This window comes from Vulpes lagopus, chromosome 4 (genome assembly GCF_018345385.1).
Source record: "Vulpes lagopus strain Blue_001 chromosome 4, ASM1834538v1, whole genome shotgun sequence".
In the NCBI taxonomy this organism is placed as follows: domain Eukaryota; kingdom Metazoa; phylum Chordata; class Mammalia; order Carnivora; family Canidae; genus Vulpes; species Vulpes lagopus.
The window spans coordinates 37,572,126-37,598,641 of record NC_054827.1 but is presented as its reverse complement, the minus strand read 5'-3'; the positions used below and the strand labels follow the sequence as shown (position 1 = coordinate 37,598,641).

General features: G+C 38.2%; 1 protein-coding gene and 1 pseudogene across 1 annotated transcript in view; both read right to left on the bottom strand.

Annotated features, from left to right (window-relative positions):
- Positions 1-26,516, bottom strand: part of PSD3 (pleckstrin and Sec7 domain containing 3) — a 569,820-nt gene that overhangs the window by 533,509 nt on the left and 9,795 nt on the right. The window lies entirely within an intron of this gene.
- On the bottom strand, positions 18,255-19,976 carry LOC121489836 (annotated as a pseudogene).

The window sequence follows — 26,516 nt, the reverse complement described above, 5'->3', positions numbered from 1 at the left end:
GTTCAATTGCTTCCCCAACCTTTCCTTTTGGATGAATTCAGAGACATCTCAGACTTCATACATCCCGACTGAGCTCTTGATGCACCACCCCCACCCTCACACACCAACTTATTTGTCTGTGGTCTTTGCCATGGTTCAAGTTGCTCAAGATTCTTCCTTCACTCTTAATCAACCCCTACATTTCTTTTCCATTTTCTGTCAATTCTACTTCACAATATATTTCATGTCCATGTTCATATCATTTCTTCATGAACCATTGAATAGCCTCTGATCTTGTTCTCTGCTTCCATTCTTGCCTGTATCCAATCTATCGTCAGAGTAATCTAAAAATATATATTCAATTATAGTAACCCCCTGGCTCAAACTCTTCAGTGACTTCCCACAGCATGTAGAATAAACCAAAATACAACAGTAATAAGTAAGTAAGCGTGCTACTTATTTTTTTTTCTGGGATCCTATCACATTGGTGCTCTTTCAATTCCCTAAATTCACCAAGCTTTTTTCCAACCTCAGGACTTTGCATTCCAACCTGAAATGCTCTTTCTTTCTACTCTTTTTTTGTAAAATTCTTCCCACATTTTAGGTTTTAGCATAAATGTCTTGTCTTTCATAGAGGTCTTTCCTCACTATCACATGTAAAGTATGTTCTACCTCCGCCCATTTTTTTCACCCACAGTTCTCTATTCTTTTTTTTTTTTTTTTTTTTGTAGTACTTTCCTCAATTTGTAATTCTATTTCCCATTTGTTTATTTGTTTGCTTGTTTTATTTGCGGTCTTTCTCCTTCATTAGACCATAAATGAGAAGAGGGTAAAAATCAACCCCTTTTATTCACAATTATATACCCAGAGCCTGAAACCACCACAAAAAAACAAAACAAAACAAAACAAAACAAAAAAACAAAAAAATCCTTCCTTGGATTTCATGGCCAACTGATCACCTTGCATGTAGCCATTCGGTCATATTCTTAACAGTGATACCATTCTTCTGCAGAAAAGAGCTTCAAGTAAACAGCATTGACAAAATAGAAGCCCTTTACCTCAGTATTATGAAATCAAGACATGGTGATTTCACTGATAGAAACCAATGAAAGCATATATTTAGAATATATCACCTATAAAAGCATATTTATTTGTAATTTGAGATTTTTTAGCTGCTGATCAGTGAAAGAATACAAAAGAAGCACCCATTTTGTTAGTAGAAGTATAAGAAATTCAACACTTATGTGCTAGCTATTGGGTAGACATTCATATACAACATCTCACCTTTTTGTGCAACAACTCTAAAGCATGAGGTCTCACCAACAGTGCCCAGACATTATTATCACCTGGGGATCTTTGAAATCATTATTATCACCTGGGGATCTGATACATGGGTCCCATCTTAGAGATTCTGATATATTTTGATAGACGTACCTATTTTAACATATGCTAGAAAGCATGTAATTAGAACATCAAATCTTGGGGCTCCTGGGTGGCTCAGTTGGTTAAGTGTCTGCCTTTAGCTCAGGTCATGATCCTAGGGTCCTGGGACTGAGCCCTGCATGGGCTCCCTGTTTAGTGGGGAGCCTGCTTCTCCCTCTCCCACTGCAACTCCTCCTGCTTGTGCGTGCTCTCTCTGTGAATAAATAAATAAAATCTTAAAAAAAATCAAATCTTGACTTTAGAGATACTTAGTTGTGGAAAAAAAAATCACGAAGACAACATATAAATGACTAAAGCTGTCTGAAAACACTGTTAGGCCAAGTAACCTTCCTATAGAAATCAGAAAACTCTGGTTATTTATAAAAGTGTCTGATCCAATCTGTAGATATTCTGAAGGCTTTCCTCAAGGCCATTCTATGCATTGATGAGTGATTTGAATGGACAGGATGTCTAGCAGCAGAGAAGTGCAGAACTCAGGTTCCAAGAGCAACTAGTTAGCACTTATCTTCTCTTAATAAAAGACCATCTTCCCATTTGTCACCCTTCACTCATTAAGTAGCAGATAGTGCCTCTCATTTCTCACACTCAGAAGTTGCTAGGAGAGAAAAATTAAAGTTGAGGGGCCTGCAACTGACTCTATAGGTCTGAAGGAAGGGAATTTTAGGGTCTCCAGATCAGTTTTAGAGGTAATCCCTGAAAGCCCAGATCACATTGTAATTGTCACTTCTCCTCAGATGTCAGTGACATAAAGGACACACTTTGTGCCCTCTCCTCTCCAGCACAAGGGAAGGTAGATTTCAATATTCAGAAACTGCCCTGTCCTCTGTAGGCCTTCTCTTGAGCTAGCCCCATGGGCATAAGGGAAGAATGACAGCATGAGGAGATGTGAAAGCTGCTCTCTTCCAGTTGGGACTATACTGGTTTGGAGGATGACTATTGAGAGCAGGGAGAGGGTGTCAAGTAAGATACAACATAACAAGTACAGAAGTTTAGTGAGACTGCCTCTTGGAGATAGTGATTTTTTTCACTCAGACTTTTCACATAGTACTGGTATAATTTAAGTAGGCATGATTTTGGGATTTTTGAGTTGATTTTCTTTACATTTGAAGAAAATATTTCTAAGGAGAAACAGGGATGGACTTCGTTGACATTTTGGAAATATGAATTAAATTAAAGAATGATGTCAGCTAATCAAGTTAAAATTATGGCTCTCCTCCTTTGAAAAACTGTAATTGAGTGTCTCATCCCTGACTTAAAGACTAAGCCCCAAGAATGTCTGAGAACAACAAAAAGCCTGACAAAATATACAGAATTGTTAGTGTGACTGTTCCTATATACAAACAACAGGAAGAATGGAAGGGACACTTCTAAAGCAACTTGGACAGGATTTTTTTAGGAAAATTCAACTAAGCAGATGTAAACTGTTATTGGTTTGAAAAATAAGACTCAGTGCTTCCCAAATAGAGGGAGTGGTTTTAGTAAGGAATCCAAATTTTTTCAGCATTTAGAATTGAATGAGCTTTGGATTCGTACTAAATTGTTCTTCAGAGAAACAATGAGAAATTATATATTCATATAATATGAAAACTCACATTTGCAATAACCTTCAAGGAACACCATGGTTAATTTTTACAATTAGGTATCTATAGTAAAGAAAGAACTCCAAATTTTCAATGGATTTTTTTTTTTTATTGCTTAACTTTCACATTTAAATTTCATTGTATTTTACTTGCTTAACTTTCATACGTTAAGTATAAAATTGATACTATATTTATTTTACATTTTTCCTAAATTCTATATAATTGCTTAAAATTTATCTTTTATCTCTAGTGCACATATATTTGAAATATCAAAATAGATCTAATCTTACAAAAATGATTAATGTCTTTAAATGGTGTATAATGATGATACCAAAAGCTTATATAACATTATGTTTGAGGCACAATTCTAAGTGTTACATATACATTACCTTATCTAAATCTCATAACAACTTAGTAAAGTAAAAATTATCTTCATTTTTCAGAAGAGAAACCTGAGGCATGGAAAGATCTAGTAATCTTTTATTCTAATTTTATATAATAATGCCTTAATTAACAACACTTCTTCAAATCAAAATTGGTTGGGTTAAAAAAATTACATCATGCAAAATGTATCAGAAGTTCTGTTTCCAGGTATGATGGCATAAGAACATGCCACCTGTTCTCTCACTGAATGCAACTATAAAACCTAAATAGGAATCAGCGTTCAGATATTTGAAGAACTGAAAAAAGAAATATATACTAACAGGCAGATCAGGGAAGGATATTGGCACTGAAACTGTTGGTAAGTTTATCATTTTATTTTCCCTTCCGTGTGCTGCAGCCTGAAGTTGAGGTAGCTGGAAATGTGGAAGTGAGCACTGTGATACCTATAGAGAGAGATCAGGAGAAGCACTGCAGTTCTGTCTTGAGAAACAATGAAGGGATCTACTAAATTTCAGAGAGTGTAGGGGAAATCACCTCTTTATTTTTTGTTTTTTCCGATTTCTCAGGTATGAACCACCAGATCATCCTGTGGCAATGATGACGGCAGTGATAGCAGTGGCAACAGCAACCTGCTAGAGCCCAAACTCCAAAACCCAAAAGGAGAGAAGCTTTTTTTCCTCTGTTCAGTGGAGTTGCAGCTCTCAGAAGTGGGATAAAATCCCATTACTTTCCTTTTCTTTCATTTCTCTCATCTTCTCCCTCTCATATCTCCTCCTGTAATTTGGCCCCAGATATGGTACAAGTATGAAAGTGGAAAGTTTCTTGCCAGAGGATCAAAAAAGGGAAACTAGTGAACTGGAAAATACTAGAGAGATAGTGAAGAGAGAGCATCTGGGGAAACTGACTATGTACAGTTGTTCATGAACTCCTAGGCTCAAGCCTGTCATACCCATGCAAGGATTTGATGCTAATTAGTAAATCAAAGACTTTGAGAACTGAGTTAATGGATAAACTCCACCCAGTTCCCACACTGACCACTGAGTGGTGCACCTGTGAGACAAATGAAACTAGTACTGCAAAAACTTTGAAAATTGAACTGACATTGGAACCACAGACCACAAAAGGAGGGTTGGAATTGTAGTCTGAACTTGACCAGGTCAGTTATCTGCTAAAACAAAAATAGTATTCTTCATATGATTTAAACAGTTCTAAGTGTCTTAAGATAATATTCAACAAGTCCAGGATACAATCCAAAATTGCTTGGCCTACAAAGAGTCAGGAAAATGTTAACTCATGTGGGAAAAGATAGTCAGTGAATACCAACAAGGTGACATAGGTACTGGGATTATCTGATAAAAGACTTTAAATAGTTATTGTAAAAGTGCTCAGATAAGTAATTGCAACCATTCTTGAAGGAAATATTAAACTAAAAGGCATCAGACAATATAAAGAAGAACAAAATGGCAATTTTAAAAATAAAATTAAATAAACAAAAACTCAATGGATTGGAAAGGAATAAATAAAACTATTCTCATTTATAGCCTACATAATTGTCTATGTAGAAAATCCCAAGAAATCTACAGTAAAACTCCCAGAACTAGTAAGTGAATTCAGAAAGGTCACAAGATACAGAGTAAATACACAAGAGTCTTATTTCTATATACTAACAATGTACAATTGAAAACTGAACTTTAAAAATAATAGCATTTATTTTTGGGGTAATAAGAAAGTTATGGAGCTAGATAGAGGTGATAGTTGTGTGACATTTTGGATGTACTTGATGCCACTGACTTGTATATTTTAAAATGGTTAAAATGAGGGGCACCAGGCTGGCTCAGTTGGTAGAACATGTGACTCTTGATCTCAGAATTGTGAGTTCAAGCCCCAAGTTGGGGTAGAGTTAACTTAAAGAAAATAAAATATAATGATTTAAATGATAAAATCATTTAAATTAAAAAATTAATTGATTATTTAAAATTTAAAGTTAAATGATTAAAAAATTGCAAGCTAAAACCACAAGGGGATACTACTATACCCGTATTAGAATGGCACAAATACAAAACAGAGAAAATATCAAATCCTGGCAAAAGGAAAAATGGGATCTCTCCTACATGGTTGGTGGGAGTTCAAAATGGTAGAACAATTCTAGGAAAATAGGTGGCAGGTTTGTTTTGTTTTTTAAAGAATCATGTATTTATCTATTCATGATAGACACACAGAGAGAGAGAGAGAGAGACACAGGCAGAGGGAGAAGTGGGCTCAATGCTGGGAGCCCGACATGGGACTCGATCCTGGGATCACAGGATCGCGCCCTGGGCCAAAGGCAGGCGCCAAACCGCTGAGCCACCAAGGGAATCCCCTGTTTTTTTTTGTTTTGTTTTGTTTTGTTTTTTATGAAATTAAACATATTATATGACCTGGCAATCTCTCTCCCGAGTATTTTCCCTAGAGAAATGAAAACTAATGTTCATGCAAGACCTGTACATGAATGTTTATAGCAGCTCTATTCATAACCACTAAAACTTGAAAACAGTCCAATGTTTTACAAAGGGTAAATGGATGAACACCCATGCAGTGGAATACTCTGCATTAAAAAGGAACAACTATTGATACATGCAATAACTAATAACTTGGTTGAACCTCAAAATCCTTGAGACTAGCTGGGTGAAAGAAGCAAGTCTCAAAAAATTATATACCTATGATTTCACCTTTATGACAGTCTTGAAAATACAAAACTTGTACTGAAGAACAGATCTATGATTTTCAGGGATTATGAGTGAGGGGGATGTATAACTATAAAGGAATAGCACAAGTGCGTTTTTTGGGGGTGATGTAACGGTTATATTTTCCTGATCATACTAGTGGTTGGTTGCACAAATTTACAGGTGTATGTATTATATATGTATATATATGTGTGTGTTGAAACTCAAAGAACTGTACATATGCACATGTACATATGCGAACACACAAAAATCAATTTTTCTTTGTGATACTTTAAGTGTTGTCTACTCTACCAGCTAGGTCCAACTAAGATACTGCCAGTATCCCTTCTTTTTCTCTGAATTGGAATAATTTAGCACATTGTACAGAAGGTCTCTGAAGTTTGGAGGTGTTTCTGGAAATTAAGGAATGGTGCCAGCTGCTTATCTGGATATTTTTGATGGCAAGATCTCAGCAGTACCTAGGACAATAGAATGAAAGAGGACCATAGCATGGAGCACACCAAAGAAGGAGAAAGTGAGGACATTGTCATTCCAGTTCTCTGTGGCTTTGGGTATCAAGGCAAGAACCCAGCTGGTTTTTGTGATCCAAATGAAATTAACCAAAGGAGGAAAGCCAATAGCTTGCCTTTGAGATCACTATGCAAAGCAGAGTTGCCCAGCCTGAAGGGATATAGCACATACTGTTGGCAAGAGCCACAAGAAAGTTTGACTATCTTCCAATGATCTTTTGGGCTGGTTACATTTCGGAGCTGAATGCTGCCCATGCAAATTCTGTCTGCTACCTACACTATAATCCCTGTTTTAGTAGAGACCGTGAAAAACAGAATGATCAAGGTCCAAGTCATGGGCACTTCCCTCCACCCAAATAGACCCAGCTGTTCTGAGTCTGCATCATCATGCCAGGAATCGGACCAGGGACGGCCACCATAGCAGGGACAACAAAGAGTGGGCACACCCAGGCTTCTAGATTCTGTAGACTGCCTCCATTCTCCTAGGAAGATGGTTGCTCTATCCTCCAGCTCTGTTGCTGCTCCTGCATAGGATGCAGCTCAAAGGAAAAAATGGGAAAATTAGGAGAAGGACAAGGAATACAGGGCATGCCAAGTTCTGCAACTCATTCTTCCCAACACTAGCAGTAGTAGTTGCTCTTGAACAAAAAACTAGCCTTAACAGGAAGGTGAGAGATTTAAGCTTTTAGAAAAGTCTGGGATTTAAAACAGTATCAGATTACATGGGGATACTTTATTTGATGAAATCAAATAGATTCCTCTTTCTCCTCCCTTGGTACCTAATCAAGGAAATTATGAGAGCAAGTTTATTATCAGTTATTAAAAAAATTAAAAATTTTCTATGTTTGTAGCATGTTGAGTTGAGACCTTTAACCACTCCCACAACAAAAAGAAGAAAGGTTAAAGAATAGATTATGGAGACAATGAAAGGAGAGAAATAAGCAAGAAACAACATTCGATAGATAGTTCAAGGCTTTTCTTTCTCTTGGACCATTTTCTTTTTTCCAGCCTGTCAGAGTCCCCTTCAGCTCTGGATAGCCAGCCTCCAGTCCAGGGTGCCTTCTGTCTCCTATAACCATGGGAACTTCTAGTTTTGTGCTGTGCCTCAAATTGCATCCCAAGTAACTGCACTGAGACCCAAAGGATTAGCAAGTTGGCCTGGGCTGCTGTAACATCAGTGCTTGAGATAAGTGCTTTGGAGCCCTACATGTCATTGATCTTTCAAATGGTAACAATTATATCATATTATGATGTTTGGAGGGCCCAACTCCCTGAAATGTTAGATTTTGTTGAGTTGGGGTTTGTTTTTCTCCTTATTTGTGAATAATGTAAGGTGAAGGAAGTGAATACATTTTGAAGTTTGGGATTTAAGGAGCATGTGGTTTCAAGAAACTAGAGGGAAATTGAAAAATACATCACTTTAAAATTTAATTGAGTTTCTAAGAAGCAGCTTTAGAAATATCTATATAAAGATTTTGCTATCAATACCTCTTATTTATCAATACATAAATATCTGCAGCTTCACTGATAGGACTGTTGGTTTCCTTATACCTATAGTCACAGAGATCTGTAGGTTTTATATACAGCTCAACACTAACATTAATACATGTCAACAAATCTTGTTAGTGTAGAACATGCTTCCCTGATGAAGCCAAAGTGATCGTCATTTCATTCTTACGCTGTTTTTTATTGATAGGATGAAATTCTTCTTTATAATTCCCTCAATTACAAAGTTAACTAAAGGAAGAAAGAGGGAAATGAAAGATGATAAATGGAAGCAACCAGTCATGCAAGGGCATGAAGCTTTAGAATAGCAAGTGGCTCAGGAGGTGTCTGTACCCAGTTATCTAGATAACTTCTTTGGCAAGGTAACAACAACCCCTTGTTGAAGGCTCCTGGCTTTTACCTACTGTGACTGGCCCTTTCTTTGTCCTCTTCAGTCACAAAACACAGTAGGGCACATTCATTAGCCAGGGTTTTCTTTATAGCCTTGGCACATTTGCATGGCATCAGCCAGGTGCCAGGCTCCACCAGTGGCATCTGATCATGCCTCATTTGTCTTCACCCTTTCCCATTTTCCTATACCAGCTTAGAATTTTTCAGAAAGAGGGATCCCTGGGTGGCGCAGCGGTTTGGCGCCTGCCTTTGGCCCGGGGCGCGATCCTGGAGACCCGGGATCGAATCCCACATCGGGCTCCCGGTGCATGGAGCCTGCTTCTCCCTCTGCCTGTGTCTCTGCCTCTCTCTCTCTCTCTGTGTGTGACTATCATAAATAAATAAATAAAAATTAAAAAAAAAGAATTTCTCAGAAAGAAATAAGTGAAATCATAGTTGGCAGTCCTTATAAATAACTCCTACACACACGCACCATACTTAGAAAACAAACAAGCAAAAGAGATAAAGTAAAGTAATTTAGTTGGTCAAGATTCTTATAGTTAGAGAATATTTTGGAAAATTTAAAAAGGACATAGCTAATAATTTAATCATTGGCAATGAGACAAAATTAATGAAATGACTCAACCAAAAAGCATGTTAGTTTGCAAATACTAACATGTCCCTGAAGCAGGACTAAACAGGTATTGCTATTTTGCTCATGGGCTAGTAAATTTGTTAAATTACATGTTTAAAAACATCACTGCTGAAACTTTACATACACGGCTAATCCTGTTTAGAATGTTCCTCTTCTTACCTTTTATTTTAAACTCCTCTTCCTTCCTGGCCATGTTCTATCTCCTCCTCATACTTGCTGACAACGTTCACCTGCCCATCCTGGGTGAAATTCGCCACATCCAATTATATTTGCTCACCTACATGCCTAACTTGCCCTCTACTACCTTCCCTGTAAACTGTAAACTCCTTGAGGATATTCACCATTTCTGACACTTCTCTTGTTTCCTACATTGTATTTTTTTATGTCCAGGGTGCGCTTGCGCGTGCACACACACACACACTAAACAACATTTGGATATTCAGCTTGTGGCTATGCAATGTGTTTCTATGAGTAGGCAACTGAAAAGAAAATTGACATATTAATTACTATAGACTTAGAGGCACCCTCAAATGGCAGAATTGAAGGGGTTCCAGATAATTTTTTTTAATATATTTTTTTAAGTTTTTATTTATGATAGTCACACACACACAGAGAGAGAGAGAGGCAGAGATACAGGCAGAGGGAGAAGTAGGCTCCATGCACCGGGAGCCCGACGTGGGATTCGATCCCGGGTCTCTAGGATCGTGCCCTGGGCCAAAGGCAGGCGCCAAACCGCTGCGCCACCCAGGGATCCCAGTTCCAGATAATTTATTCAATCTTACAGTCATACATTGAGTCACATGACAGTGTTTCTCTCACTATATTGGTAGTTGGGAGAGAAAGATGACTAAAATCTGGTTGTAGGCTCAGGATGCTTACAATTGGTGCGGTGATCATAAGGTCCAATTTCCATTTCGTAGATGAGGAAACCAAAGCTTAGGAAAGTGATGTGGAAAAAAAAAAAAGTAAGTGACTTGCTCAAGTCGTGCAGCTAAGAGCAGCAATATTCCACTATTTCCCTAGTTTTACCTCCTCACACATCATGCACAAAGTTTGCTGCATATGAATAATATCTGTTCAAATCCTACAACAAATTACTTAATGAATTTAAGAAGAAATCTTTAGAATTCGCATCAATAAATGACAAACCAGTATTAATTTCTATAAGCAGAAGGCATATACCAGTATTATTTAAAATACATAACTTTTAAAATAAAAGTAATAAAAGCTATGTTACAACCTAAAGTTTGCATTTTGAGAAACATTAAATTATACCAAAATCCATATTGACCAGATAGATTAGTATATTTTTACATAGGTGTTACTATACACACATGATATAATCTATATTTGAAAAATAGATCTTTTCAAAGTCATGTGTATGTGAGTTGACTATTTTGCCTCAAATGCAAAAGAAAATTCAGAACCACTCAAAATTAGTCAAGAAAAAAGCCTATTAGCCCTGCAAAATAAAGATGTTAAAAAGTATTCAGCAAAAAAAAAACAAACTAATAAATTAATTAGAAGGCATGTGTGAGACAGTGAGACTTGACAAATTCAGAATTAACTTAAAAAGGCAGAGAAGGGGACACCTGGGTGGCTCAGTGGTTGCCTTCAGCTCAGGTCATGATCCCTGGGTCCTGGGATTTCGTCCCCGCATCGCATTGGGCTCCCCACAGGGATCCTGCTTTTTCCTCCACCTGTGTCTCTGCCTCTCTCTCTGTGCCTCTCATGAATAAATAAGTAGGATCTTCAAAAAATATAAAAATAAATAAATAACTCTATTAAAAAAAATATATAAAAATGCAGAGAAAAATAGCACTAATTCCCACCTGGCAGTCTATTTAAACTTCACTAAAATCAGAGTTGACCATTTCATTGACTCTGAAAAGTGGTCCTATTTTTTTTTTTTTTGCAGATAAAACACTGTAGTTTCTGAATATGTAAAAAGTCAAGTCTTTATTAACCTGAATATTTTCTAAATTGAGCATTCTAGTTACCTGATTTTAATTGTAGCTTACCAAGGGTTAACCAGGAAATATTTTAATTTTAATTATCATTGTTAAAAATAATTTTTTGAAAAAAATGAAGGCATAATGTTCCATAAGAGTACTGAATACCAAGTGTAATGTCACTTTTCTTTATTATTTTTGATACTGGATTGGCTAAATCTTGGTTTTAAAAGATTTCCGTTTCTTGAACACCTATCTGCCACGCACCTGAGCTGACTATCTGCTTTACTTATGCAAACCCTTTGGACTCTTCTTACATTACTGCAAGACAGTATTATTACCCCTTTTGTGCAGGTGAATGGATTGAGCTATCAAGAAATTAAATAACTTGCCTGGAGACTAATAGCAAGTATAATAAGGACTCTCAGCTGGGTCCATCTGATTTCCAAATTCATGCCTTTAATCCCAAGTGTAGCAGAACTGGAATGCACAGAATCCTGGCCTGAGGTGCACAGTCAGCATGACATTCTTTACTCTTAAAATATATAAGCTGGATTTTTTTGACACTTTATTATCTGGCAATTTTTCCTTAAGCCTTAGATACAATTTGAGTTAATTGTGAAGTCCAGGTACCTGAATTCTAGTTAATTAGGCTTTAGTGGCATGTAATTCCTAGTAATTAAAGATGCTTTTGGTATGCACCTAGATAGAGTAATATTTGACATGCTTAAATTGCTTCTTTTGAAGTTAAGGTGGAAATGTTCTAATAATACTGAAGAATCTAAATACTGCCCAGCACATTTATCTTTTAAATGCTATATCCTTCCTAGCTAAGAAATGTTCAAGTTAAACTTTTTTAGAGCTATGCTTAAAATGTCAGAAAGAAAATTCCTCCTTACCACCATTGTAAGATTTCCTCATTATTCCCACTTCTTCCCTAAACAGTAATTCCAAGTATTGAGAAAAAGAACCTGCTAGAATCAATGCCTTTGTGACTCTAGCTAGAATTATTTTATTATCAAAACAGTGAATATCTACTGTTATTGCCATCTGATAAATACCAGGTGGAATTTCATTAAGATCATTGTTGAGTTTTATTACTCAAGGCTTATTAGAAAGTTAGACTGCCATCTATCTTACTTATGAGAAAGTTTTACATTAGAGAAACTCTACCTCTCACAAACCCTAATATTTCTGGCTGTATATAAACCATCCCATCTCCTTTCTTGGATTTTAAAGCAACTTGTTTTTCTTTCACAAAAATATTATCATCTTAAGGAACAGTGAAAAACTCCCTCCCAAGTTCACACATAACCATTTGATACTTTCTTCTAGTGCAATTTCACACAGTCCATCAAGTACTGCAGGACCCGCCTATAGGCTTGTCTAGCTTCTATTCTACCCAGAATCAGTAAAGTGTATGGTATAAAACTACCTGTGCCTGTTTACAGGTGTTAGCTCTCACTAGCTGGGAGACTTGGGCATGTTTTTCACCTGTTGTGCTTTGATTTTTTTTTTGTCTATAAGTAGAAATAATAATAGACCCTACCTGACGGGGCTTTTGTGAAGACTAAGTGAAATAATGCACATGACATGATGACATGTAATAAATATTCAACAATATTAACTGTTATATTAACCTGGATAGTTACTTCTGGCAGGAAGCTTTTGTTACCCACTCAAACCAGGGTAGGTGTCCCCTTTTTACATTTCTATAGCATCTTGACCTTCCTTATAACACTCATAATACTTTTAATTACTTATTCAATATATGTCTTCATAGCTAGATTATTTACACTTCAAGAACAAATCTGTGAATTATTATTATTATTATTATTTATATCTCTACTGTTTAGCACAGAGCCTGGAAAGGAATATTTGTTAAATGAATGAGAGTTAATGCTGAAGCTATAAGACTGATGAGTTCTTTGGGTAGACATTCAATTATCTTAATTATAATTTTTAAAAATTGGTGAATTTGAAGGAATTATTGAAAGAAATTGGTAACATGCTACATCATAGTTTGTGATACGATGCAGAGGAAAACATAAGTAACAGTAGTGACACCTACTTTATAGTGCTTTATAGCATGTTCATACCTATTATTCCATCTCAGAGGCTCACAGAATATTAGAGATGGAAGACACTCCAGGGACATTGCTTCCAAATCTTCATTTGAGAGATAAGGAAACCGAAAGTCGTCATTGCACCAAGAGCCACTGCATTTTTCAAAACATCTCCCACAGAAGGGGCATCAGTACAGCCCTTGGACTCTAACCAATGCATTCAATGAGCTCAAGTCTGAATCATAACTTTCATTAGCATCACTCAAATAGCTTGTGAAAGGACAGGAAATCCCACAAAAATGAGCAGCCAGAAATATCATATAGAAATACAGTTTGGTGGTCCAGACATACTTTTTCCTGGTGTGTCTTGAGCCAGCAGCAAGGGGTGATACCCAAGGCTCAGAGTGAAGTGAAGCACAGCAAGATAGGGAAAGCATGTAGGAGTTGCTCTGGAGAGACCCACAGCAGTCACCAATGTGTGACTCATTTCCCCCTTTGAGACAACTGGGTAACCACTGGATTTATCAAATGTAGCCCTTCGTACTATTTACTGGCCAGGTTAGAGAAGTGCTCCTAGCATCATTCTATGTACTATGTCTTTTCTGCCAACTGCAGGGGTCTCCCGTTAGCTTTCAACATGGACACCTGGGCTCTGAAAGAAAATCCCTCCATTAGTGAGGCACATGAGAAATGCTTTCTGATACTGATGTGGAAGAGAGGGATCTTCCACACGCCCAAAGGTTCACGTAAGTTCACTTGTTCATGGCTCAAGTCCATGACTGGGAATACAAGACTGACTTCCCAGTCCCCTGATTTGGGCTCCTCTGCAGCCTGCATATGGAGCTGTAGGGGCTAAGGGCAGGCCACCCAAAATGTACCACTCTGTGTTCGTTTTGGGTGGCCTTAAGAGGCCAAAGTTACTTAAGAGACAGCCTGTGCAAGAAGGACACTTAGACCATCCTCAGCGCCCTCAAAGCAGGAAAAAAATCTCCCATGTGAAAGGTACCCTGCCTATACCAGGAGGTAAAGAGACATCCTTACACCTGGAGATGGGAAATTTAGAGCTGAGCAGGCTGTGTAAATAACCCTTGTTACTTTAGTAATTGACTACCAAAACCCAGATTCTGTTTACAATTCCTTGCCATCAAAGTTCCCAAAGCTAAGTTTTCCTTGTCAATGCCTCATAGATTATTGTCTCTTTGGGTAAAAAGTATAAAAACTGCCTGCCTTGGTCGTTTATTTATGTCTCAATTTCATTATTGGGTTTCAATGTGTACTTTATAAAACTGGGCTTTTTCTCCTATTAATCTGTCTCCTGTAAATTTAATTCTTAGTCCAGATAGAAAAATCTTGGGCCAAGGAAAATTTTTCTTCCTCTTCAAAGGATACTTCCAGAGCTCCCAGAATACCTGAGAAATGGGTGACCCAGTGGGATACTTAAGAGTAACAGAGTTGAAATGGGGGAAGCTAAGGTCATGGACATTTTTTAAAGATAAGGTTACATTCAGTCTTGATTTTTTACTTTCATTTTTGATAGCAAATGGGCGCAGGACAAAGAGCTGGCATGGGAGTGAGTGAAGTGCCTTGGTGCAGTGAAAAACAGGTCATCTGGAGTTGGGCTTGCTGTTTCTGTGGGGACCATAGTGGTTCTTTCTTCTGGGCACCTCTCATTCTCTCGTGGTGTGATCTAGACAGATGAGCCTTCCAGGAAGTCCTTCCCACTATACCCTGTCACTGTCCCCTGGAGTCCCCTCCCCCAATCCTTGTTATGCTTCATAATTCTGTAAAAATGTCTGTTTCCATCATATCTAGCCCACAATTCTAATGGAGATTGTTCACACACCCTGAATTAATGTCAAGCTAACATACGGCAAGTTGTTTTAAACTGTCTAAATTCTGCAGAAAAATAGCTATTGAGCAGCATAATTATTTACTTTCAGCAGCTTGAATGCAAGTGTCATTAAATCTTTACAACAGTTCTAGTGAATACCATTCATTTTCATCAGTAGTTCCAAAGAATTACACAAGGGAACTTTTCAATTTAATATGAACGATAAATCTTATACACATTGTGGGATCTTTTGGCCTATAAAAACTGACTGAAGCCTTTCCACAAGAGCTTAACTTGCTTAAAATAACTTAGGAATCAAGCTTTATTCTTCCTATGGGGGAAGGGAAAGGAAGGGAATAGGAGAATGGGAAGAAGGGGCCAGCCAAGTGGCCAGTCAACCAGACTCCACGGAAGTGGTAGAGGCTATATTTATGCAGAGTTCAACAAATTACAAGCCCATTATGTGCATCTCTGTGCAGATGTCCCTAACTTCTAATAAAGGAGATAAGACTTGTACAAAAATACTTGAAACTAGGTAATAATACGTAAAACTGTGTAATGTTTGAAACTACAAGTAACAGTGTCATCTGTGATTATAACATCTAAATAAATAAAATTTATTTATTTATTTATTTTTGTTTTAAGATTGTTTATTAGCACAGTAACAAATGTAGACCTAAAGGATCTATCCAACAAGAAGGCCTAACAATCATAAATATTTATGTCCCTAATGCATCCAAATGCAACTGAATACAAATTTTTCTCAAGTGCACATGGAACTTTCTCCAGAATAGACCACATACTGGGTCACAAATCAGGTCTTAACCGATACCAAAAGATTGGGATTGTCCCCCACGTTTTTTCAGACCATAATGCTTTGAAACTAGAACTAAATCACAAGAAGTTTGGAAGGAATTCAAACACGTGGAGATTAAATACCATTCTCTTATACAATACACAACGATAAACTCAAAATGGATGAAAGATCTAAATGTGAGGCAAGAATCTATCATAATCCTAGAGGAGAACACAGGCAACACCCTTTTTGAACTTGGCCACAGTAACTTCTTGCAAGACACATCCATAAAGACAAGGGAAACAAAAGCAAAAATGAGTTATTGGGACTTAAGATAAAAAGCTTCTGCACAGCAAAAGAAACAGTTAATAAAACTAAAAGACAACCTACAGAGTGTGAGAAGATATTTGCAAATGACCTATCAGATAAAGGGCTAGTATCCAAGATCTATAAAGAACTTATTAAACTCAACACCAAAGAAACAAACAATCCAATCATGAAATGGGAAAAAGACATGAACAGAAATCTCACAGAGGAAGACATAGACATGGCCAACAAGCACATGAGAAAATGCTCTGCATCACTGGCCATCAGGGAAATACAAATCAAAACCACAATGAAATACCACCTCACACCAGTGAGAATGGTGAACATTTAAAAGACAGGAAACAGCAAGTATTAGAGAGGATGTGGAGAAAGGAGATCCCTCTTGCACTGATGGTGGGAATGTGAACTGGTGCAGCCACTCTGGAAAACTGTGTGGAGGTTCCTCAAAGAGTTAAAAATAGACCTGCCCTACGACCCAGCAATTGCACTGTTGGGGATTTACCGGAAAGATACAGATGCAGTGAAACTCTGGAACACTTGCACCCCAATGTTTATAGCAGCAATGTCCACAATAGCCAAACTGTGGAAGGAGCCTCAGTGTCCATCAAAAGACGAATGGATAAAGAAGATGTGGTCTATGTATACAATGGAATATTACTCAGCCATTAAAAATGCCAAATACCCACCGTTTGCTTCGACATGGATGGAATTGGAGGGTACTACGCTGAGTGAAATAAGTCAATCGGAAAAGGACGAACATTATATGGTCTCATTCATTTGGGGAATATAAAAAATAGTGAAAGGGAATGGATGGGAAAGGAGAAAATGAGTGAAAATATTAGTGAGGGTGACAAAACATGAGAGACACCTAACTCTGGGAAATGAACAAGGGGTAGTGGAAGGGGAGGTGGGCGGGGGGTTGGGGTGACTGGGTGATGGGCACGAGGGGGGCACTTGGCAGGATGAGCACTGGGTGTTATGCTATAATTTGGCAAATTGAACTCCAATAAATATAATTAATAAATAAATAAATAAATAAATAAATAAATAAATAAATTCAGCAAAGTTGCCGGATACAAAGTGAACATACAATAGTCAGTAGTATACTATTTACTATAATGAACAACTAAAAAGGATTTTGAGATAACAATTCCATTTGCAATTGCATCAAAGGAATGAAATGCTTATGAATAAACTTAAATAAGAGCTGAAAGACTTGTATGCTGTTATAAAATACCACTGAAAGAAATTAAAGAAGACCTAAATAAGTGGGAAAACATCCTGTGTTCATAAAACTGGTGCTGGTGAAGGACAGACATATAGATCAAAATAATACAACTGTGAGTGTTGGTTAGCTAGCTTTTGACAAGGATTCCAAGATAATTACATTGGAAAAAAAAGAAAGACTAATTTCCACAAGTGATGTTGAGATAACTGGATATACACATGCAAAAGAATAAAGTCGGGTCTGTTCCCTTAAAAAAAAAAAAACTGTTAAATATCAATGTTCCCTCCCAAGAAGGGAAAAGAAATTCCAATTTTTTTGAACAAAAAAAAATTGTAGTCTTGCAAGGACTTTACATAAATCTCCATGTGTGTAACCTGTACAAAATTAAGCTATTTTAAATTTACAGACTACAAGCAACTGAACCCAAATGTCTATTCTCTGTACTACATTTCAGCTAATATTGCAGAACTAATAACAGTTTTTAAAGTGGCTATTACCAATTCTGTCTACTGTAGCAAGATACCTTAAGTTACAACAAAATCTTAGGAAATAAGACTGAATAATATCTGTTATAGAAATACCCTACTCCATGGGAAATATCAGAAAGGGAGACAGAACATGAAAGACTCCTAACTCTGGGAAACGAACTAGGGGTGGTGGAAGGGGAGGTGGGCGGGGGGATGGGTGACTGGGTGATGGGCACTGAGGGGGGCACTTGATGCGATGAGCACTGGGTGTTATTCTATAACACCCAGATTGGCAAACTGAACACCAATAAAAAATAAATTTATATAAAAAAAAGAAATACCCTACTCTTTACCAACTCCCACCCTCCCCCACCCCTTCAAAATCATAAGCAGCTCTCTCTGTGACAGACAAATAATGTAAGCATTGTGAAAACCCAATTTATGTGGCGTATCTCTTGGTCCACTGTCTGGCCATTCTGTCATATTCTGCTCTGTTGGTCATATACTGAGTGGCAATACTTCCACCAAAGGGTCAGCTGGAAGAAAAAAATGTAGATTATTTTGAAGAAAGGAAAGGGACGTTTCAAATTTTAGCCAATAAATTGACAGCTTGGGAAGAAATATGCAAAGTATTTGTGATCAAAACCGGTTTTGAAATGCCATTCCATTGTCCTGGGCACTTTTTCTTTCTAAAACAGTATGCAGGGGGAAAGAATGCTCAGGCTTTAGCACTAGTGTGGCTTCATCTCCTTAATTCATTCTATTTTTCTCCCAACAACCACCACCCACTTAACTGGAGTGTTAAGTAAGTTCAATAAAAACTGGGATGTTCAAGGCTATGATGAACATCCAGCTGTGTTCACACTGACTGTTCCTTCAAGTCCTCTGGGCTGTTGCAATATAGCACTATTTACCTCTACAAGAGTTACCTAGAAAAAAACCAGGCTGCCAGGTCAAAACCAACAATTAAGTTGAAACCTAAATAGAATCTTTTATGGTAAATCTTTAATAATAAAAGGAAATTAGCCTCCTCTCACCCCTAATCAGTCTGAGAACCACTAACTATTAAGCAAAGAAACTCAACATTTAGTTAGAAGTAGGTGGTTTAGGGGAACCATATGAAAAATGTAAAAATCTAAGGCAATTTTTTAAGTCTTAGTTTTAAAACACTTTGTTCCTATAGCATAGAAGTTGCTGCCTTTTTTAACTAGCAGATTGAACTTTTCTTGATTAAAACTTTTTTTAAGATTTTATTTATTCATGAGAGACACAGAAAGAGAGGCAGAAACAGGCAGAGGGAGGAGAAGCAGGCTCCCTGCAAGGAGCCTGATGTGGGATTCGATCCGGGAATCAGGGATCAGGCCCTGAGCCAAAGGCAGATGCTCAACCGCTGAACCACCCAGGCATCCCTGATTGAAACTTTCTTTCAAAAAAGGTTAGTTTTTGTCCTTTTTAAAAAAAAAGATTTATTCATTTGAGAGAGAGCATGAGCAGGAGGGGCAAAGGGAGAGAAAATCCCAAGCAGACCCCACACTAAGCCCAACACAGGGCCTGATCCCAGAACCTTGATATCACGACCTGAGCCCAAACCAAGAGTCAGATACCCAACCAGCTACACCATCCGGGCATCCCTGCTTTTTGTTCTTCAAAAGCTTTGTACTTTATCAAAACAAGTATTTTTCAGATAAGGAAGAAAAAAGAAAAGAAAAAGAATTATTAACCTTACGAGGATTACAGTCTGTAAGAAGGGAGCAGATAGAAAGGAGAACTCTAAAAATAGTTAGTGCTGGACTCCAATTACCTTTTAATATATCCAAGCAAATAACTCCTTGACGGTTAATATTACAGTGAGAGATCCTTGTCCGAAATGTAACCTTTGGAGGCTTGAAGGGGTATTCTGGTGTAAAAGTGATATCAAGGAAGAATACACCACCCTCATAGATGGATCCAGGAGGCCCCAGAATGGTTGATCTCCATTCATAGATGTTATCGCCCTTGGGACCAGCACTCTTGGCTCTGGTAGAGAGGAGTTTGGAGTTTTTGCTCATGCTGACTTTACACTCTCCTTCTTCTTGGGGGTGTTTGTTTCTTTCTTGGTTTGCTGGTTGGAGGACGAAGGTGAGGAGGAGTTGGTGCTGGCCCTTGAATCGTCATCCGACATAGTGAACCCCCTACCCCACCCCACAAACAGCCCCTCTCTTTGTGTCTGGCTCCTCCATGCTGCCCCGGCAGCTGCTACATCTAGAATTTAGTAAGAACTTTACTACGTGCAAGAACTGTGCAAGTACTTGACATCCTCTATAAAAAGGATGCTCACAATAATGGAGGGGTACAAAGAAAGTGAGGCTCAGAGAAGTTAAATAATTTGTCAAAGATCACTTAGCTGAGTGCAACAAGTTGACTTCAAACAAGGACAAGTTGACAAGTCCACCTCCAACCAAGTGTTGCTAAATAAAATATAGGACACCAATAAATTTGAATTTCAGGTAAACAAATAATTATACTGAAGAGCAAAAGTATGTCTCACATATTGCTATTTTTATTTGCTAAATCTAGCAACCCTACTCCAAATCTCAACCTATAAGATAAGGTAAGATCCTATTTTTAGGTGGTAGGGAATTCAGGACTAGAAGAGATTCCCTCTGGGTAGGAGTATCACAAAACAGCCTATTGCCTGTATGTGATATTATGATTTATAATAAGACATATGTATTTAGTCTTTGTCTCATTCCTGGCTGAGAGCTCCTGAAACCCTTGAAATTTCCTAAGTGATGAGGGCCGTGAAGATACATTTTGTTATGTAAGCGAAGTAACTTTTGGAAAGCCCTCCATGGGTGAGAGCTGGTCCCTAAGGAACTAACCTGTGATTAGGATTGGAGCACTGCAGTCCGGTTCCTCCTTCCCACACCACTCTGGAGAGGAGAAGGACAGGAGATCGAGTTCAATTACCAATGGTTAGTATTAATCATACCTGTGCAATTAAGATCCCATAAAACCAGAAAACGTGGGACTCAGGAAACTTTTGGGTGAGCAAACACTGGAGATTTGGAGAGTGGCATACCTGCCCAGTGAGAGGATGGAAGCTCTATCTCCCTTTCCCCTACCTCACCCTATAGTCTCTTCCATCTGGCTGTTCCTGAGTTACATCGTTTTATAATAAATTGTGGTCTAGTAACTAAACTGTTTGTCTGAGTTCTGTGAGCTGCTCTAGCAAATTAATTGAACTCAAGGAGTAGTCATGGAAAGCTCCAATCTAGAACCAATAGTTCAGAAGCAAAGGTGGCAATCTGGTTTGGTATTAAACACTGAACCTGTGGGATCTGACGCTGTCTCCATGTTGATACCATCAGAAGTGAGTTGAATCATAGGGCACCCAGATGCTATAGAATTGGTTGGTGGTGTGGGGAAACGCTCCACACACTGGAATTTGGAGCAGAAGCAGATCATAGTCCTGGGCACTCCCGCCCTATTTCAGGTGTATCATGATGCTACAAGAAGCATAAGACCTCAACAAAATTGTCACGTAAGTAGTATTTGTTTTTAATATAACTTTTTAGTGTCTTATACCTAGTAATGTTTAAGTCTTTTCCCTGAACCCAGTCATTGCAATGAATACTATCATATTGATATATCACATAAATTTTATAACACTAAATAAAAATTTTAAAAGACCAGATGTAAAAATATAAAAAGGAGTCTATCTTTTTCTTTCTGTACCAAATAGATGTTCTTGTGCACTCCACTTTGCACATCATTGCGCACTTTGGGCACATTATTGTCCTGAGCAAGACTTGTTGAAGCCTTCAATAATATTTATTGAAGACCTATGTGCAGCTTTTCTCACTCGTCTTTGCATCAGTTCTAGAGTTCCTATTTCAAGTCCCACCATAACCAGCAGAATTGAGACTGCAGAGCCCATGCTCTGTCAGCCAAGCTGCCTTGTAGGGTACCCAGGGAGGGGGCTGCAACAGCTGCTGGAAGCTGGGGTGAAGCTCTCCCTGCTTTACTGAAGAAACTACAGGTAATGTTTGCCAAATGTCACATAATTAATACGTTTGTGTTGGAATTTGAACATTGGTTCCAGGGTCTGTGCTTTTCCCTGCTTTGCTATCCTGTTTAAGATGCATCTGAACAGGATCCCAAGTGTAAATCAAGGTTGGTTTTATCTCCCAAAAATTAAAAAGAAAAAAAAAAAGACACTGGAACTAACCAAGTAACTTGAATCTTGAATCCAGGATATTGAATCCAAAGAACCAGCATAGTTTATCAATAAATTTTTGTAAAATCTAAATTTTCTTTAACTATTTCCTCTTAGGCGAGGCAGACCCAGCCTGAGTTATTTTTAGAATGTGGTCTAATAATTAAAAACCTCTCTAAACCATCTTGAGGGGCAGAATAATTTATTAATAAGGATTTGTGAATTTTCTCTTGATTTTTTTTCAGTGCCCTTCCCTCTAAGCAGAGCCCTTTGCTGTGCCTTAGGGAGGTTTATCATGTCAAGTCACAGTGTCTCTCAAGACATTTCCCTTCTGTCAGAAGACACTAAAGATGCTAAAACAAGTGGCTGGGAGAGGAAGGTGTTGACCTGAGCCTGACAAAGGGTACAATGAAAATTCTGATTAATCTCAGGGGGCTGCTCAGAGGCAGCGCTCTCCGGGAAGTTTTAAACAGGAGAAGGCAGAAATTAAAGGAAGGGTGGGTATGTTTATGAAATGACTTGCACTTAGCCGGGATTTTACAGGCTTTCATATTTCTGCCTCACTCTTCCTAACCTTGTTTTAGGACTCAGAGGCAAATCACTTCACGTTTCCAACTACAGAGAGCTCTCTTTTGTTTTCCTGAAGGTTTCTAAGCTTCAATGCGTTTCCTTTCCTCCCAGGTCCACCAGTTTTGGACTGCAAGAGATGATGACTCGATAGAGAACTCACATACTAGGTGCACATAACACAGAAGTTATGATTCAACAAAGAGAGTCTTTACCATTTGGAGATGGAAGGGGGTAAGAAAAGGAATCATTATTCAGGCCTACAGCTAGAGAGACATTTACCTCCACTCCCCTACTCCTGACTTGTCTCCTTCCTATGTGTTACTCTTCCAGAAGCACAGAGTCCAGACCCCAGGCTCTGGGTCAGAGAAGCAATGGAGCTGCCAGACCTGAAAGCACACAGCCTAGAATGACAACCTTTGGCAAAGGTTGTAGTAGATGGAGAACTGATGATCAAAGTTGGAGGAGGTCCCCAGTATCTGCATTCCCTGTGCCAGGCATGGGTCTATGCGCCTTACAAACTGGAACTTAATTCTTATTTTCTATCTGGTAAAAACTCACCTCACCTCCATTTTATAGATGAGGAAACTGAAGTACTGATTTAAATAAGTTACCCAAGGCTACCCACTAGGAAGGTGCAGGCAGAGCGGAGACTCATACCCAGAATCTGGCTCCAGGGTCTGTACTCTCCACCATGGTGCTATGCAGACTATGTCCTGAAGGGACAAGTAAAAGCAAGAATTCATGAATGCTTTTGTACCATGAAAGTTTCAGGACCCTTGACCCAATTTTAGTGGACAGGGAACCCTGAAAATATCTGAGACTGAATTTATTGCTAGTCCAGGAAGATGGGAGTAAGGAGCGAGATTTTAGTGTGATTTTATTAAAAATAATAAAATAGTTCTTTCTTTGAACATGGTGATGGCTTTTGAGACCTACTATAGTCATAATTCATGAATGACTAGTTTCTTCTTTTTCTTGCTCTTAACAGAGTAAGAACCAATTTTTTCATAAGGCAACAGGTTGTACCTGTAGCATAGGCTAGGCAAGTCTAAAGGGAGGGATATTAAAACTACAAATTCATTGGCCTGTCTTCATGATTAAAAGGCCTAAGAGGTCTCCAAAATCATTTTGTCTGGAAAGAAAGATGTAGAAGAGACAATGTATACATGACTGCTGTGAACTGACATATTGTTATGGTGTCACAAAGTTCTAAACTTCATTTTTGTTCAGAGGCCATATTCCGCTCATTCCCAACCCAGATCACCTGCTTTGATTTGCTGTCCAAATGACAGAATCCTTCACGTGCTACAGGCAGGATTGTGGTCCTTGTACAAGGAGCCACATTCAAAGAAGCATCCCAAGCCCGACCTCCCCTCCCTGTCCCCCTGTGCACTCTGGCCAGGAAACAGCTTCAGATTCACTGGCTTTGATCAAGCTTACAAGACCCATCCCTGTGTGTCTGCTGTCTCTTAGCAACACCTTGAGAAGTGACCTTAATCAGTTGCCATCACTGCCTGCCACCTGGGAAGGGAAATCTTATAAGGTGAGGAGAAATCTTCTCCATGGGGTGGGGGGGGTGCTACCTCTCTCTATTGCACAAACATGGCAGTCTACGTCCAGATTTTCTGGTCATGACTTCAAATTCTCCAATGTTGGATTACATGATGCATGTTTTTATGCTGAAATATGTGCTACTTTTTGTGATATTTTTTATTCAGTAAATGCAGTCTATTATTCTAAATTTGTTTTTTATATTTTGAATAAAGGTATAAACTCACAACCCAGAAATCTTAGTTTTTAGTTAGGAAAACATTCACTCTATGTGTGTATAACTGTACTAGTTGTTATGTTCCTTATTAATGAATAAGAAAATTTACACATGAACTCAGGAGAAAGTCCATAGTAAATCCTCCTTACATTCTATGAGCCATACTTTTCCTTCCTTCACTCAGAAAGCTCCTGAAGCTGATCCCAAATATAAATCTTCCCCTGACTAAATGGAACAGAAGTGGTGACTTTTCTCCTCAAATCATGATGAGCAGGTAGTAACTTGCACAACAACCTTCTTATTTGGCCATCACCAGAGTGCAGGCCTACATTGATTATTTCACAAAGTAGCAAGCCTTTGTCCTTATTCTGCTGATGTCTCTTATCTATGTCTAAGAATGCCTCTTAGCATATATGTTTGTTTGTCTCAACCTTCAAGCTTATAAAAGGCAGGGAAAGAATGTCCCACCTGTTTTATGTCTGCCCAAAGGGCCTACAGGAACATTTTTATTTTGAAAACTAAAAAAAAAAAGAGAGAGATTTAAAAAATTCTTTTAACAATGCCTAAAGTAACTTACAGTAGTCAACAGTATGATTCTTTCTAGTTGGATTTTTCTAATGCTTTTTTTCCCCCAAAGGGCTTCAGAGGCTCCCAACAACAAGATAACCCACTGAATGCCCAGAAGGAAGTCAGCCATAGATAGTTCACAAAACTGCACAGAAAGGTGGAAGAGCAGTTTGCAGAGAACTGCAGAGAAAGTTCACTTACTAAAACAGATTGAGGATGAATATGGAAAGAATGTTGCCATTAGCTTTCTCAGATGGCATGAAAAGTAGGAATTATTATTTATGGTAAAAATACTTATTTCATAGGTTGTTCAAAGCATGGAGTAAAGCTATTTCTTTAGGAGAACAGTTATCACTATTGAGAGGACATTATTCACAGAGATTATTCACAAAGTACATTGAGAAAACCAGGTCAACAGGCTGAGCCAAACAGAAATATTACTGTAATTCCTTGGTCACTGCCCACCCCAGAACTCCTTAAACATTGGTCTAAGCCACAGAGAAATATATTTTTATAAATATACCACTATGCTAAATGTATGACCCCAAAGATAGTGTGAAATTTTATTCTATTTTGGATTGACTCCAACAATGCCAACTACCCCTTGCTTGACCAGTCATCAGCCTGGAAGCCTCATAGTTTAATGCCTTACAAACTTGAGGTGGAGAAACTAGAGGACATGAGGAAGGAAGTGAAGGGATTAGTAAAAGAGGAGGTCACTTAGAGTGGCTATGCCATGGGCAATCTAGAGGCTATATTTATGGCGCACCTGTTATGTGCATTTATAATAAACAATAATAAACAATAAACAATAAACATTTTATAATAAAAAAGAAACTTTTAAAAATTTAAATCCTAAACATTGTTATCCTAAACAAAATCAAACTTTTCAAAGTCACAAATATTGAAAGGACCTGCTAGATTGTCTATCACCAGAATGCAGTTTCATCCAGGGAAATGTCAAATACTTGAGTAACTGGAGTATCCTTCCCCTTAGCCTGTCTTAATGCTTCATGGATTCATCATAGCTCTTTGGTTCAGAACTAAAGGACTTTGAGGACAAAATTAGAGCTCCCTATCATCCAGAGGGAGTTAAATGGTGTGCCTCAAGGATTTTTCGATAAGATTAGGAAGTGGGAGTCAGGAATATTAAGTCCTATAATCTGTGTTGCTCTCCTGTTTAAGACTCTCCAAAAGCTTCCCATTGTCCTTAGAATAAAATTCAAACTTCTTACCTGAGTCTGTGAAGCTCTCCATGATCTTCCTTTATCTATGGCTTTAACTTTTCTGGAAACCATGGTCACTCGTGATCCTGCAGGTATGCGGGACTCCTGTGTTAACCCTGCCTTGAGCCTTCCTCTTTCCAATCCTCTGCTGGCCTGCTCCTGCTGCTCATTTAAGTCTTAATTCAAAAGTCACCTTCTGTGTTAGGCCAACTTTTACCACACAAATCAAATGATTCATTCTAACACTCTTCACCTTACCATTGCCTTCTGTTTTATTTTCTCCCAAGCACTTGTCTCAATCTGACGTTGATGTTCAGGTCTTATTTCCTTGTTTCATTTCCTGCTCTTAACAGGATATATGAGCAACAACTG